The sequence below is a fragment of the Balearica regulorum genome, chromosome 5, assembly GCF_011004875.1.
Source record: "Balearica regulorum gibbericeps isolate bBalReg1 chromosome 5, bBalReg1.pri, whole genome shotgun sequence".
NCBI lineage: Eukaryota > Metazoa > Chordata > Aves > Gruiformes > Gruidae > Balearica > Balearica regulorum.
Window position 1 is genome coordinate 57,533,755 of NC_046188.1, and position 14,559 is coordinate 57,548,313.

The window sequence follows — 14,559 nt, forward strand, 5'->3', positions numbered from 1 at the left end:
CTGAAGCCACAGACTCGCCTGCTCCCAGGCCTTTTGGGGGTGGCCAATACTCCTGGAAATGCTTGGTTTGGCTGTGCCTGTCACCTGATCTGGTGCCAAGCTGTAATCAGGAGTCTGCTTGTTCCATCTAATCTCGGGGCCGTATCCCTGTCTTGTCCTTGTTTTGTAATTTCTTTACAGCAGCGGCTACGTCTGTGTTTTGTGCAATCCAGCCATCAGCTGCAGAGATACGTGCAGTTTGGCTTGGGGTGCTGGTGTGGCTCCAGAGTGAACACCCCCAGTTGTCCTCACATGCTGCCTGTTGGCTTGGACCACTGAGGACTCCAAAAAAGTGTTCAAAGCAGCAAGTGGGCTACGCCATCACAAAATCCTCCAGCACTGACTGAAGTTCTCCAGGAGACCCTGTGACACGCTGAGGTGATTTTCAGGATATACAAAGGCCCAGAACGTGTCAGGGCCCTCATGCTTCCTGCTGACTGTTAGCCCTCTAACCTTTGCCACTCACTTCATCTTCCCCAAGACTTCCCCTGGCTAATCTTTTCCCTGCTTTGCTTGCTGTACCTTCTGTTGCTGTTCCCCCTTGCTGAAGCACCTATCTCTCTTATCTCTCTTTTTTATTGTTAGTTTGTTGTTGGGTTTTGTTGTTTCTTTGTCTGTTTTTTTTAAATTTGGGAACATCAATCCTTTTCTCCTCCCAGGAAACCCAGCGCAGAGCAACCCAGAGCTTGAAGGAAATGGTATCACAGCACCATCAGGAGATTGCCAGGTGGTAATGAGAACATGTTCAAGGTGTCCATGTCCTTGCAAACCTGAGGAAAGAACCATGCAGGGTGGTAACATGGCAGCTGTTCTCCATGTTACAATGTGGTACAGACACCTTGAACAGATCTTTGAGTAAGAGTACACCACTAAATCAGCCACTCATTTGGACATCCATGCTCTGGATAGACCATGTGGGAGATTCACAAGGAGAAGGTGTCCTTTGGATCCCATTTCTTGACCCCACAGAGTCCACCAGAGAAGAAAAATCCAGGAAACCTCTTCAGCTCACTCCTAGCCCCAACCTGCACCGGCGATCCCCTGTGCCAGCACTCCTCACTCCAGCTGGAGTAAGTGGGCTGCTTTTCTAGGAGTTTCTTTTTTGGGGCAATTGGCAGGGGGTATGAGTGGTGGCTTCTTCCACTAGAGTTTCTGGTTCCTCCAGAGCCACTGAGTTATGCTCCCCAGAAGTGCCAGGTAGGCCAGTTAATGGAGCACAAGGAAGATTAATGTCAGCTGTGTCCCCCTCTCTTCAGAGACCTCTTTAGGTGTAGGCTGAAAGGACGCAAAATGGCAGCAGGCTCCAGACCACATGGTGACCATTGGGGCATCTCCTCTCCATAAAAGAGAGCGGCACAACATCTGGAGTGCAGGTGGCCTTTCATGAGGTCCAGAAGGCATCGCTGCTCCATGAATAGAGCATTTTGGCCAAAAGTCTAGGTACAGAGCAAATGGCCAGTTTCTCTAGAGATTAAAAAGGGAGAGAACAGGACAGGACAGAATGTCTTGTGTCACTGTGGATGGCAGAAAGAAGGTTTCCTTAATAAAAGGATGCTTTTTTTTTGTCCTGCAGGATGCAATCAGCTGGTTCCACCCCTTGCCTTTCTGGCCCTTACAAGTCTCACTCCCCCATCCGTACGAGCTGCTTACACAGCCTTATTCCCTCTGCCGCTCTCTCCACTGCCTCCCAAGAAGCAGACAGTGAGCAAATCTCTCCTCACCCTCCCCCCGTTTCTGAGCTGCATGGCACAGCCACTTGTCAGCTGCATTTTTCTCCAGCAAAACACGTAGCCCTCAGCCTGTGATGTTTCCCGAGGGTTGTGGAGGCAGCAGTCACAGCCGCATGCCAGAATTGTCAAAAGGTCAAAAAAGACGTAGAGGGCCAGGGCAGACACAGTTAGAGTAACCATGCTTGCCCAGAAGAGGTGGGTATTGAGGTCCCCTTCAGGGTTAGGGGGTAAGCAGGCAAACCTAAACCCCTCTTCTGGGGAGCAGGACTCCTTCCACTTTAACTTGCTCAGTTCACCCCGTTAATGAAGGCATGGTCAGACATGGGGTCATCATCTGGCTTCTCCAGCTACTCACAGACTGCAGAAAGCTGCATAAGATACTAAGGGCATAAAGCTGCTGAAGATATTGGTCCTTTTTCTCCTGGTCCAGATGGAAAGGTTCAGCTAATTCCTTGCAGAATCTGTGTAGAACTCAGCAGTCATCAGGGCTGCAGTGATTTGTGCGGCTTGTGCAGTTTGCACATTTATGTCTAGTCTGTCAATCAGGACCTGCCATATTGCAGTCAAAGAAAAAAGCACATTCCACTTACTTACTCACAGCATTTCATAGTGTGTGGTTAAACTAGCCCTGTCCTCCATTGTTGTGTGGGAAGGGCTTCATCACCCAACAGCACAGAGGGCTTTCAGCCTCTTCCACATGATAGGCAGGTACCTTCATGCTGTGAATGATCCTGCTTGGAAAGAAAGTTTCAGCATCACCTTTGAACCTGATGCTGGAGGAGGGGAAAACACAGATATCATGAGGCCTTCTAGTGAAGCCTGCCAGGATGTCTATAAATCTGTGTTGGTGGGTCCACTGAGCCCTACTGACAATTGAGTGGTAGCCCTTACAGGTTAGGCAGTTGCAGCTGCTCTGGGACAGGCACTGGATGGGAGAATGGGTCTTGTCACACAGGGAATCTGTGGAGAGCAGTGGCCTGGATGTTTCAATGGTACCTCTGACTTCTGCAGTCCCAACTGAGAAGGTTTGGAGGATGACCTCAGGATCTTTAATCATGACTTTGTCCGTGTTGGATTTGTCCACCACAGCCTGCTTGGCCGCTGGGACTCAGGGGTGACAAGGCTCTGGGGGGCAACCACCATGCAAGTGCAGTGGTGGTGCCAGCAGGTTTAATTTTGTAGTTCTGCATCTTGCTGTTGGTTGACCCACTGGTATGAGCTCATCTCCCTGGCTCAGAGTCTTCAGCTGACAAGGGACAAAGCGATTACACAGACAAAGACTTTCAGAAACTCAATGCCTGTATCTTCTTCCCCAGGCAAAGGGTTGTCCAGGAGGAGCCACTTCATTCTGGGTGTCCTCCTGGAGGAGCTGCCATAACTGCAGTATGAAGCCTCTCGTTGTCCCTCCACCAGTGACCAAACTCAGCACTGGGAGGAGGCCTGGGCAGAAGGTCTACAGTGTCACCTGGAACAGGGCAAGGAACGGGTGAAGCAGGAATATGATCAAAAGCAAAGAACTCGTGCATGGGAGGCCTTGTACCAGAGAGGATGGCTGGGGTAGGATCTGGCAGGTGGAAAGACAACTTGCAGGAAGGCAAAGCTTCAAACCTCCTGCATGGATGTTCAGTCCAGGGAACCAGACTGCATCTTGTCCAAAACGGTACAGCAGTGCATACCGCGGCTGCAGGGACCTTGGCACAGTTGAATTGAATCTCTTGATGCACTCCTATTTCACTGCAGTCCTTGTTAACAGGCAGTTTGCGAGCAAGAACTTAAATGTTTTCATTTGCGGGGGACCAAGTGCACAAATATTCACTTGTGTCTTATAAGCCGTTTTGAAGAACTGCAAATCTAATGCACTAGACTTGATGCCAGAACCCAGCAAAACTGCAGGTCACTTACTGTGCTTCTCTACACAGCTCCTCACCGACGTGATAATGTGAGAAAAAGTTGCTGGTTTCCTGTGCGAGCTCTGCCACGGCCAGGGAAGATGTGCTGACCTCGGGGTGAGATATCTTATGAACACTCTCATCACCACTGAATGGGTTATTTAGCATCGTCTCTGCTGATTTTCATTTTCACCGCCTTCCTTTTTGTCCTTTGCTTTTTAAAATATTGCTGGTTAAAATCAAGCCCTAGCCTTGCCAATCCTTTTGGAAAATGTCCATGCACAAGTTCTACCTGGGGAACCAAGGAACACTTTAGCTGGGGAAGAGTTTGCTGGAATATTGCTGACTAGCGTTCATTTACCACAAGGCAGTAAGGGAAGGTGCCATTTTAAGCACAGGAATTCAGTGAGTGGTGAATGCTCACATTTCAGTGGGCTCACAGTGTAAGCTCCTCAATGTGACGGTTTATTCTCTGTAACTAATAGAAAGATAGATTTAGATTTAGTGGTAGGTCTAATGAATATGATAATTTGTTCCATTATTATTTTGTGTGATTACTCCTTTTTTTTCAATATCTTTTCCTTTAATTGAAGATTTAATAGTGAGTCAAAGCATCTGAAAAATTTTGCTTTGCATTATGGACTTTTAAAAACAGGAGTCAGAGTTGCTAGTAACAGAAAATCCTAGAGATGTGTTTGTTCGATTTTTCTGAAGGAAATTATTTAGCAAGTAGAACATTCGTCTTGCATGATGCTTATCAGAGAAGACAGAATTTAAAAAAATTATACATTGAAAAAGTAGTGTCTGATTACATACAACATGTTCTGCCAGATATTCTGAGACAGCACCAGAAGGCACCACATTTCAAGTGGCAACAATATGTCATGGAAATATCCGAAAAGTCTCCTTTTCAGCAAAATGTCTGTTTATCATGCACTTGTTATCAAGCTGGCCTGTTTGTTTTTACCTTAATTTCCCCATTCTTCAAGCAGTATGTACATTTTCGCTTTTCAGATAGATTCTGATTTGCAGTGATTTAAGAGCATAAAGAAGCAAAATATATATTTTTTTAAAAAATATATATTTAAAATTAATTAATTCCTACAGCAGCTATATTGATCTCATTGATTCATATTGACTTCAGTCCCTTGTTCTCATGTACATAAAAAATGACAACAAAAATAAAATCTATTTCAACGGCTTCTTCACCTGCGGTGCTGGTGGTGGTGATTTAATAGGCTGATTTAAAGGAAGATACAGGGTGTCTGGAGAAAAAGTAAAGGGCTTGTGTTGTTTGTTCGACAGTATGGCTCACTTGACTGATGTAGGCTTTCTGTGTATCCTCAGGCATATTCCTTAGCGTGTTTGTGCTTGAATGCCCTGTCTGCGAACAGGATAATAATATTTCTTCTGTCTATTTAGACGGTAATTTCCATGTGACAGAAACTGGGTTGTACGACGTGTTGGTACAGAATCCACCGATGTGATCCACTAATACTGGTTCTTTAAACTGGTGGTAAAAAAAAGCAGCTTATACAAATAAGAAAAATTAAATGTTAATTCCTCAACTGAATCTCAGTACAAACTAATTTCACATATTTGAACAAGTGCTTTTCTTGGCAATAGGCCTCACTGGTCAAAACCTGATCTGCTGACCACCTTTGAACTAAAAGCTCAATTGCCTCTGGAGACAAACAGAAGGTATTCTGAACGTAGAGTATTCTGCTATGCAGGCAGGGTTTCCTTGAGGTATGTAGATTGGGGCAGGAGGAAAAGAGGAGGAGGAAGAAGAATTGCAAAAACTCTGAAACAGCCTATTTTCTCACCTCCAGCAATTCTTCCATGCCTATTTCCTCATACCTAAATTGGGGCAAGCCAGAAGACAACAATTTCACTTGGGTAGTGTCTGTTGAGTTTTGGAAAAACACTGTTCCAGGTCTTTAAGCTGTTGTTAAACGGTACCTCGGAACACCCAATATCCTGAGAAGGGGCTCCTTGGCCTGTTGATGGTAGGAAGAATGTGGAAGCGGGGGTGACTTCATTGTTCATCGTGTGTTGAGATGTACAGGGAGTGTGATGAGACCAATAGGCTGCAGGACTTGGTGAAGGAATCTGAGGACAAGACCGGCAGAGGAAATCAGTAGAGAGGGAGTTTACCAACAGGGAGTTGCCTGCAGAATGGGAAGAAAAAAATTGGGAAGAATGGTAGACAGCAGAAAAAGACACATTTTAGAGGATTTTTACATTAGCATCTCAGTTCTCATGTCCAAAGAAAATGAACTGCTGAACCCTCTCCCATTCACCCGCAACTAACCCTTACTTGATGAAATGACAGCGCTGAGGCAAATTGTTGTAGGCTGAGAAAACGGAGCTTCACTAAGCAATAGCAGTGATTTCAGCAAGCTGTGACATTTAAAAGCACAGACTAGCCTATCCTTTGCTTACTAGCAGTAGAGATGGCCTATTATGTTTAATGGGCAACCATGGTCAGTAGCTAAGAGTCAACCAAAACAGCGAGGGAAGCTTCAACTGTTTGGGCATCTTGGAAGTATGAAGAAAAGTGGCGCTTTGGTGATAGGATGCAAGAGTGGGGACAGGAAAAATAACCCTTTGAAAGAAATTCATGTCCTCAGGCAGCTTTTAGCCAGAGACAGAGTAATGTTTATGTATCTGTGAAACTCTTTACAGACAGGACCTTGCTGTACAAACCCCATTGCTAACAGTACTGTTTTAAAAAGCCAAATAGGTGGTGAATCCTCACTGCCCTATTTTTAGCACTGGAAATTTAAAAGATGAAGTGAGTGTTTTGAAGGGCAGCTCTTCTGGCTAGAAGCTAATCCCACATTATATGGATTTTTTGTCATTTCAGTCGCTACCAAGAGATTGGAGCACGATATCTTGAAGAATCAAACACTGGACAGACAACTACAGGGGGTTTATTGCTGCCAGACCAGTTCTGATGGTTCAAGGAAGAGCCCCACAGGTCGTATGAACAAAGGGCAAACCTTCCGCTGTCCTCAGGATGTACCTGCATTGCACAGGTAAGTGCACGCTGTAGAGGCAGGGCGAGCAAATAGTCTGGGCAATAAAATCATGGATCCGTATATAAATGTGCTTGTTTAAATATACCTCCTGCCCTATACTGCAATCTCAGTTGTTTAAACCACTCTGAAGTACTGAATCTTTTAAATCTCATCATTTCATAGTCTCAGACATCTGGTAAACTCCATCTGTGCTATGGAACTATGCTATTTCAAGGTCATGCATTTCAGTAAATGATTCCTAGTGCATTTCGCTCCTGTGTGGATTTAGAGTTCTCAGAATTAACCAGACGGATCTCTGCATCCGGCAGAGGTACTGCAATACTGGGACAATGAATTCTAGAAAAATCGCATCAGAAAATTAACACACAGGAATGGGTCATGAAGGGTAAAGGGAAATAGAAATGAGGCTGCGAGGAAATGGCCTTACATAAAGTGAGTTTATAGGAAATAGCGGAGTTGGCAGTTTGCTAAAGAAATCCTATGAAGCACAAACACACCCCCCCTTAGTGCGAAAGGACAGGAATTTTAGTAAGACCAGAGTGCCTCAATCATTAGCTGTCCTTTGATCTCAGCGTAAGAAGGAAACATGCAGAAAATGAAATGTAGGTCATCATACCAAGGATTTATACTAAAATGGTAATACAAGTCTTTATGGTGGAAATTACACTGTAAGTTAGCAAGAGAAATAAAATGCAAGGAAGGATATCTCTGAAAGTATACAAGTCAAAAGAGGGACTTTAAGCTCAAGTGCTGTACAATACCAAGAAGCGAGGAGAAAGCAGCAGGGAAGGGAAACATAATTTTTTTTTTCATTCTTTTCTAATAGACTTAACTGCAGTCAAAGAACAAATTCTCATCTACGTACAGAACAATGTATGTGTTGTTTCTGAATTACATTCTCTCTTTTTAGAACTTTTCTTTAATTCTTCTGGTCATTCAGAATTCTTGTTTTCTCTCCCCAGCATGGAGCTTCTGAAAATGTAGGACATGTGCCTTCTTGTTTCATCATCCAGGTTATTACTGAAATATTTAATAATCCCAGATCGGCTCAGGTCTTCTGGGTAGTTGGGTGGTACCATCCTGTTTTGTCAATGAACCACTAAAAATTACCTAGTCCAGTGTTCCCCCCTGCCCTGCTCCCACTCCAGTGCTGCCATCTACCATAACACTGGGAACTAGCCTGTTTATCAGCACATCGTGAAAGGCAGTATCAGAAGCTTTACTAAAACCAAGATATAGAACGTGTACTGTCTGCTCCTACCCAAATACCTGTTAATGGATCATAGGAGAAAAATATTTTGATTTGACACAATTTGTTCTTGGAGAAAAACATATTGGTTGTCAGTTACCTTCTTGTTTTCTTCTAGGTATTTACAAATAATTTAATTATTTAATACTTCTTCCAGAAAATGAGATTAGGGTGACTGATCCATAATTCTCTACTCTTCCTTTTCTCCCTTTTTAACACATTTATCCTCTTCAGTCTCCTGGACTTCTGACCCGTCTTCTATAAAGTGCTGAGGGCAACCACCAGGGCCTCTGAGACTGCTCACCATGTACTTTACAACAAATTTTGTCAGGCCTGGCTGATTTAGTCCAACCTACCTAAATTATATCTCACTCTTTCTTTCTCTATTCAAGCCAAACTATCATAATTAAGTGGATCTAGATGAGCAGTAGGGGTGCGGAAGCTTTGTGTCAGTGGTGGAAATGTGGCTTTGACATCACAGCTCTCTTGGCTGCACTATTTTACCAACTCCAGGAAAGCAACAGAAGCCAGCTAAGAGGTGTCCACAAACCCTCAGGTGTTTTACAAGGTGAGTGGCAGTGGCTTCTCAGGGCGGGTGGTAAAAGCTAACTACCTCTTTCCGTTTTGGGGCAGCAGGATCATGCATGACCGAAATGCATGTGAAAATCTGCTTGTTCCCAAGTGTGAGATTCAGGGGCTGTTTTGGATATCCAGGCATTTCCTACTCAAGAACTATCTTTTTGTTATCCTCCCTCTCTCTCATCGCTCTGTGGAAACATCATAAATGCAAGAAAGCCAATAGGTTTATGAGCGTTAGGGGAAAATAAGAAGTTTCTTATATCCTGTACGAGGGGAAAAGAAACCAGCAGCGTTTAGCCTTCTGGTGGTGAAGAAAAAACCCAATTTCTTTTTCTTTTGTGGAGGCTCTGGTCATACTGTGGTATGTGAAGCAGCTGGGTGCATCGATGAAGGTAGCCCATTTTCTGGCCGAGGAAATCCAGCTACGGTTTGTGGGATTATCTTTCACAGCGGTGCCGGTTCGCTCCCGTCTGAAGCCCCCCAGATTGTGGAGGTGGTGGGCACAGTGAATTTGGCTGCCGGACACCCTCAGCTGGAGGGGGCTCTCCCACAGTGCGGCAGGAGAGAGGGGCATCTCGCTGGGGTGCGCGCATGAGCCTGGCGGGGTGCACATCCCCCAAACTGCCACAGGCAGGTGGCATGTGCTGCCATTGGGGACGCGCACCGAGACGAGCACGGGGACAGAGAGTTGCAGGTGTCCCCTCAGCTCTCGACCCTGAGCTCGCCACCCGTGGGTTCACCACAGCAAGTCAGGAGCTGCAGGGCTCTGCCCTCTCACGGGGGGCATGTGCTGAAAGGCAGCTGCCTGCTCCTGAGAGACAGCGCTCAGCTTGACCCCTGCGTCGGGAAGTGGTGAGCGCAGTTACCCACCAAGGCATGGGCACCATAACACAAGCTCCTCTGAGATGCTGGGGACCCCCTAGCCAGCAAGGTCTGGCCTTGCCCCAACCCTCTGGCCCAGGGACAGGTCTCCAAGGATGCCGTGAAGACCCCTGCGATGGTATCTCTGCAAGGTGCACGACCAGCGGCTGAGGGAACGCGTGGGGCTCGCCAGCCTCCGGGGAATGCTCTGGTGTCGTCCCACACTACGAGTCAGATGGGTCCAGGGTGACCACAGCAGACGGAAAGAGGTTTGCGGTGGAAGGGATTGAAGGCACCACGCTGCACGGTGAGGCATGGACGTGGCCGCTTTGCCCCAGAGGGCCCGCGCATCTGCCCCGAGCTTGCTTCCCGCTGCGTGTTACAGCCAGTGGTTGTACCCCTAGTTACTCACTTTATCTGGAAAGAGACCAGAAAAGGTACAGTCTCCTTTCCAATAGAGTCAGGGACATCTTGAAAGTAGTAATTTATAGGCGATTTGTGGAGAAATTGGCTTTTTATTCTGGGCTTGGGCTCACTTTTATGGTTTTAGGGTCCCTGGGGAAGGTCTGAAAGGTACTAGTTTGGGTTTCTTTCCTGCTTGTTTCTTATGCTAGCAGTATCAAGAAACAAATATATATGTAAAATATATGTAAATATATAACATCTAAATATATATGAAAAAATCCACAAACACAACCACGACTGATGCTAGAGGATTGCCTGAATGCCTGGGTGTGTAAAACCTGACCTGTTCACCAAAGGACTGATACTGGTGCGTTCTTTAAAAAAAAAAAAATTTAAAAATTCGCCCACGTTAATTGCTCAGTGGAGTTACGTAAGTGTTAGGGAAAACATATACCATCATAAACTTAAACAATCTTGTCTAAAAATCCTATTCCTACGCAGTTTCCTTTACTCTTTTCTCTTGGTATGTTATTGTTTTGTAATTACTACTGGGTATAAACACATCTGATTTTCTAAAGTAATCATAATAATTAATAAAAATTGACAAGGTCATCTTACAAATTACAGCGAAAAAAGGGGAGATGTAGTACTTTTCCTTTGTAGATCAATTTCAAGCCTCAGTGAAAATGACACATTTTGAAGTGTTTACTACAAACTACTTTACTGGAATAGGTAGATACAAAAATAAATGAACATTTATAAAAAGCTGTAGCTACTTTGCTGAAAATAGTTCTACTTCTTACTCAGCTAGAAACTGATAAGTGTGTCTGAGGAGAAATGGCTTATCTTTTAATTTCTGGGTGTTCATTGTAAGTGTAACAAATAGATCACATTTTTTATACAGTGGAAGAATTATTGCCCATTTTATTCTGAATTAGGTCTTATATTCCTATCCCAAGGAAAATCAAATTGTTTAGAACTTTTCTCCCAAGCTTCTTGTTTTATGGCTTTGAGAAAGCTGGTTTCCTCCCATCTTCTAGTCAGCAGTGGAGTTCTGGGTGGGAATTGCAGCATATGGATCTCCTTAGGTCACAACATCCGCAGCGTATGAGGGGTGATGTTCAAGGCTGTGTGAGCAAGGTAAATAAACAAGTGCCAGCATTAGGTGCATATACAATCCTAAATTAGTGGAATAACTCGGCGTAAAAGTTACCTACGATGCTGACTCATGTCACAAAGATTTCATAACTTTTTTCTGTGATAAGCCTGTGAACAAGTTTTCTTTTAATTAAGCTATTATGTTCTCACAGAGCACTTTTTAGCTTTCAATATGTCACGTCTCCTAACCTTCCAAACCCACATCTTTGCCAGGCTGCCAATGTAAAATAAAGTTCTGGATCTTTCCCCCAAGCACTTCCTGAAATCTTTTTTTTCCTGTCATTATGTAAAGCGCTATGGTGCTCTTTCTTTTAAGCTTGCCATCTGGATGTCATTCTTGATTTTGCCTCTTTTTAAATATGCATATTCAGGCCAGACCTGAAATGACGCAGCTTCTTTCTATGTAACAGTTCTAAAAGCTGTACTTTCTTTCCCAGACGTTTCATCAAAACTTTGGTGATGTCTTCATCATCTCAGGTCTTGGTATTTCGAGTTCTTCCTCTCTGTTATGAAACCCTGCGTTTTCTACCTCCCTAGGGATATGCAAACTGGTGCTGCAAAGTTTCTTTCCCTGACTGCATGGACCATACAAACCCCCTTTTGAATCATCTTCCCCCACCTCCTCGTACCAGTCACAAGTTTCTTGCCTTCACCTTTTCATAGAATCTTTTTGGTTGGAAAAGACCTTTAAGATCATCAAGGTACCTCACCACTCAGCCCTTCCTAGGTTAGCTGATCTTGAAATGAAACCTGGCATGCATTGTATCCTCATCTCCATGACTTTATTTACCTGTAAACCTGTTGTCTCCCAAAACCGGGGCTCACAGCAAGGGTTTGTTGGGTTTTTTTTAACTTTTTTAAAGTAATGGATGATTGTGTTAATTGTTCTAATCCTTTAACATATCTGTCTGTGTTGTTTAAAAAAACCCAAGATTTTCTTGTAGAATTCAAAGATTAGATAGGCACATCAGCGAGAATAGCTATTTAAAGGATGTATAATGAAACTAAAACCTAAAAAAAGATAAGGGAAAATAAAAATGTTTGTTTTTCTATAAACCAAGAAATCAGAGACCCTGTTGCAATAGTTTGCATAGAGATTACTGTGTTCTTAAACCTCATTTAAAATCTGCTTTTCACATCACTGCCATTCCTGACAGTGAAGTTTACCGGTTACTGTGCTAACAGACAACTCTGAGATCGTAACTGTATTTTTATTTAAAAACATCCAATACTTGATAAACTAGCAGCAGTTCACTTTCTGTTTTCACTTCATCATAGCCTGCACTTTGGTTTTTCTCAAGCTAGAGAACATAATTAAGAATTAGGAGAGCAGACTTGTCCTGCTGGCTTAATGCTCACACAGGTTGGGGTTCCTGACCGTGGCCAGTAAGTGGATTCGTGGGCGAGAGCAGCAGAACCGGGACACGTGGGAAGTAGCTCGTTTCTCACAGCCAACCAAGTCTTCAGGCTGCCCATGTTTTAGAAACTTCCTGAGTCAAAACTGTGTCCCTGATTGCTGTGCTTCGAAGCTGCTTTATGCGCCGTGACTTTCGTCTAACCTTTTGTCACTCAGATGTAGTTTTGTTTTCCGCAGCTCCTCGTGGCAGTGACTTCCACAGCTCTGTGGACATGTCTGCGGAAAGCAGTATCACTTTTTGTTTGTTTAAACTTGTTTCTTCATACTGTCGCTGGGAGTCCCTTAGTTCTCCTATTTCGAGACTTTCCCTGTTCACCTTTCCCTGGGGTGCTTAGGACTTTACAGACCTCTGTTTTATCTCCCACTCACTTAGGTCTTTTCCGAACTGGAAAATGTTAGGCTATGTATTCTCTCCTGTGCGAGTTGTTCCTTATTTCTGACCAGCCAGGGCAATAAGGAAACAGATGTGGAGAAGCGGCTTGTCACTACAGAAGAACACCAAACCAAGGGGGCCTGAGTCCTGGCATTCCTCTTCCAAAACACAGTTGTGAATCCCAGTGGCAAAGCGCTTCCCTCACCCCCTCTCATACAGTTACCCCATTACCTCACAAGGTATCAGTTTGTTTCCTGTGCGTCGAATGCTCCTCCCTTCCACTGAGCCAGAATGAGCACTGAAAGATGTTATTTATTATTGGTTTATGTTATTATTGTTGGCTTTGGTTTTATAGTTTTGCTTTTTTAAGCAGAGAAATCCAGGGTGAGAACTTCGAAATTCAGCGTGACAAATTAGGAAATGGTAGAATTAAGATTATGGGTACATCATTGATTTACCCCATGTGTATAAACAGTATCATGTTAGTTCTTAATTAGCTCCACAGCATGTTATAGTTCTGTGTTCATCACTGCGTCAGGCAGCCAGCTAACTAACCGGGTCTGTACAGGGAAGGAGGCTTCTGCCAGTGGGACCTCACCTCATTTGTTGCCGAGCCAAAGCATGCGTTGAGTGCAGAAAGTCTGGGCTTCTTGGGTGAATAAGGGGAAGGATCCCTGGATTGCTGTCCCTGCCTCCCTCACAGCTCCAGTGCTGTACAGGACAAGTCCCTTCAACCAAGGTTTCATAGGTGGGCACTCCTGTTTTCCTTGTTTTCCAGGTGGGAGGACCATGTCTGCATCACAGACCGGTTGGTGTGGATACACCATTCAGGAATGCAATCGCAACTGACTTGTCCTGTGCTAGCAAAAGGTTGTACATATGTTTATATATGTAAAAACTATATGACTTTACTGCTATATTTCTTTCCTAAAAGGGGAGAGGGAGAGTGAAGGGAAGAAGGAATTACCTGAAAGTAAGTCTACCAGCAAAAGTTCTGTTTCTTTGTAGCGTGTGCAATGGCCATCTGCCTAGTGTTTGGGATGTCCAGAAACATGTCAGACAGTAAATTATTACCAAAATAGGTCGGTCACTACTGAAAGCAGTGTTCTGCCCCCAGCAGAGATGTAAAGGACCAAGGTGATTTTACCACAGACTGCAACCAGAGCGCTCTGACCGCATGCAGGAAAGGATGAATATGGGGCTGTGACACCCAACGGTGGGTGACACCTGGGGGAGAGGGTGCCCTTGATCCGAATGGCCTAAATGAGTGGGAAACCCATTCACGTGGGTGGGCACAAGAACTCCTGATGAAGAGCGGGGAAGGGCTAAAGCCTCCGTGGCTTGCTTTCCCCTTTCCCTCCTGCTGAGTCTCTGCCCGACGCTGCCGATGCTTTGGCTTTAAACCCCTCAGTGCCGCGGCTCGGCCTCTGTCCGTAGGGCACTAACACCTCCTTCCCCGCTCGGGGGTATGCAGAGAGGCTCGTTAATGCTGATGAAGCACTCGGCGGCGGGAGGACGGGCACCTCGGCAAAGCCCATGGGGAAATCAGTAATTACTTTAGCGCTCTGCTCGGAGGGAGAGTGCGGAGGAGAGGGGTGACCCAGGGGCTGTCATAACCCGCACGTTAAAAACAAAGCGGTGTGGTGTGGTGTGGTGTGGTGTGGTGTGGTGCCGGGCATGGCCTGGCAATGGCCTGCCGCCGGGCCACGCTGCCCCCGGGAACGCAGGGCCGGGGCAATGAGCGGCAAGCCCCACCCCCTCATGCATATGGAGAGATGATTAGCATACCGCTGAGGTGGTCCCGCCCCCCGGGCG

The 14,559-nt window shown here is 45.1% G+C and overlaps 2 long non-coding RNA genes across 2 annotated transcripts; one reads left to right on the forward strand and one right to left on the reverse strand.

Moving 5' to 3' along the window:
- Nucleotides 1-669: 669 nt before the first annotated feature.
- On the forward strand, nucleotides 670-6,679 carry LOC142601928 (uncharacterized). Its single transcript, XR_012835504.1, has 3 exons — nucleotides 670-1,109; nucleotides 3,689-3,775; nucleotides 6,528-6,679. It is a non-coding gene; the product is annotated as an uncharacterized LOC142601928 (long non-coding RNA).
- Nucleotides 6,680-10,723: 4,044 nt separating this feature from the next.
- Nucleotides 10,724-13,034, reverse strand: LOC142601929 (uncharacterized). Its single transcript, XR_012835505.1, has 3 exons — nucleotides 12,976-13,034; nucleotides 12,514-12,587; nucleotides 10,724-10,923 (listed from the first exon to the last, which is right to left on the reverse strand). It is a non-coding gene; the product is annotated as an uncharacterized LOC142601929 (long non-coding RNA).
- Between the last annotated feature and the right edge of the window lie 1,525 nt (nucleotides 13,035-14,559).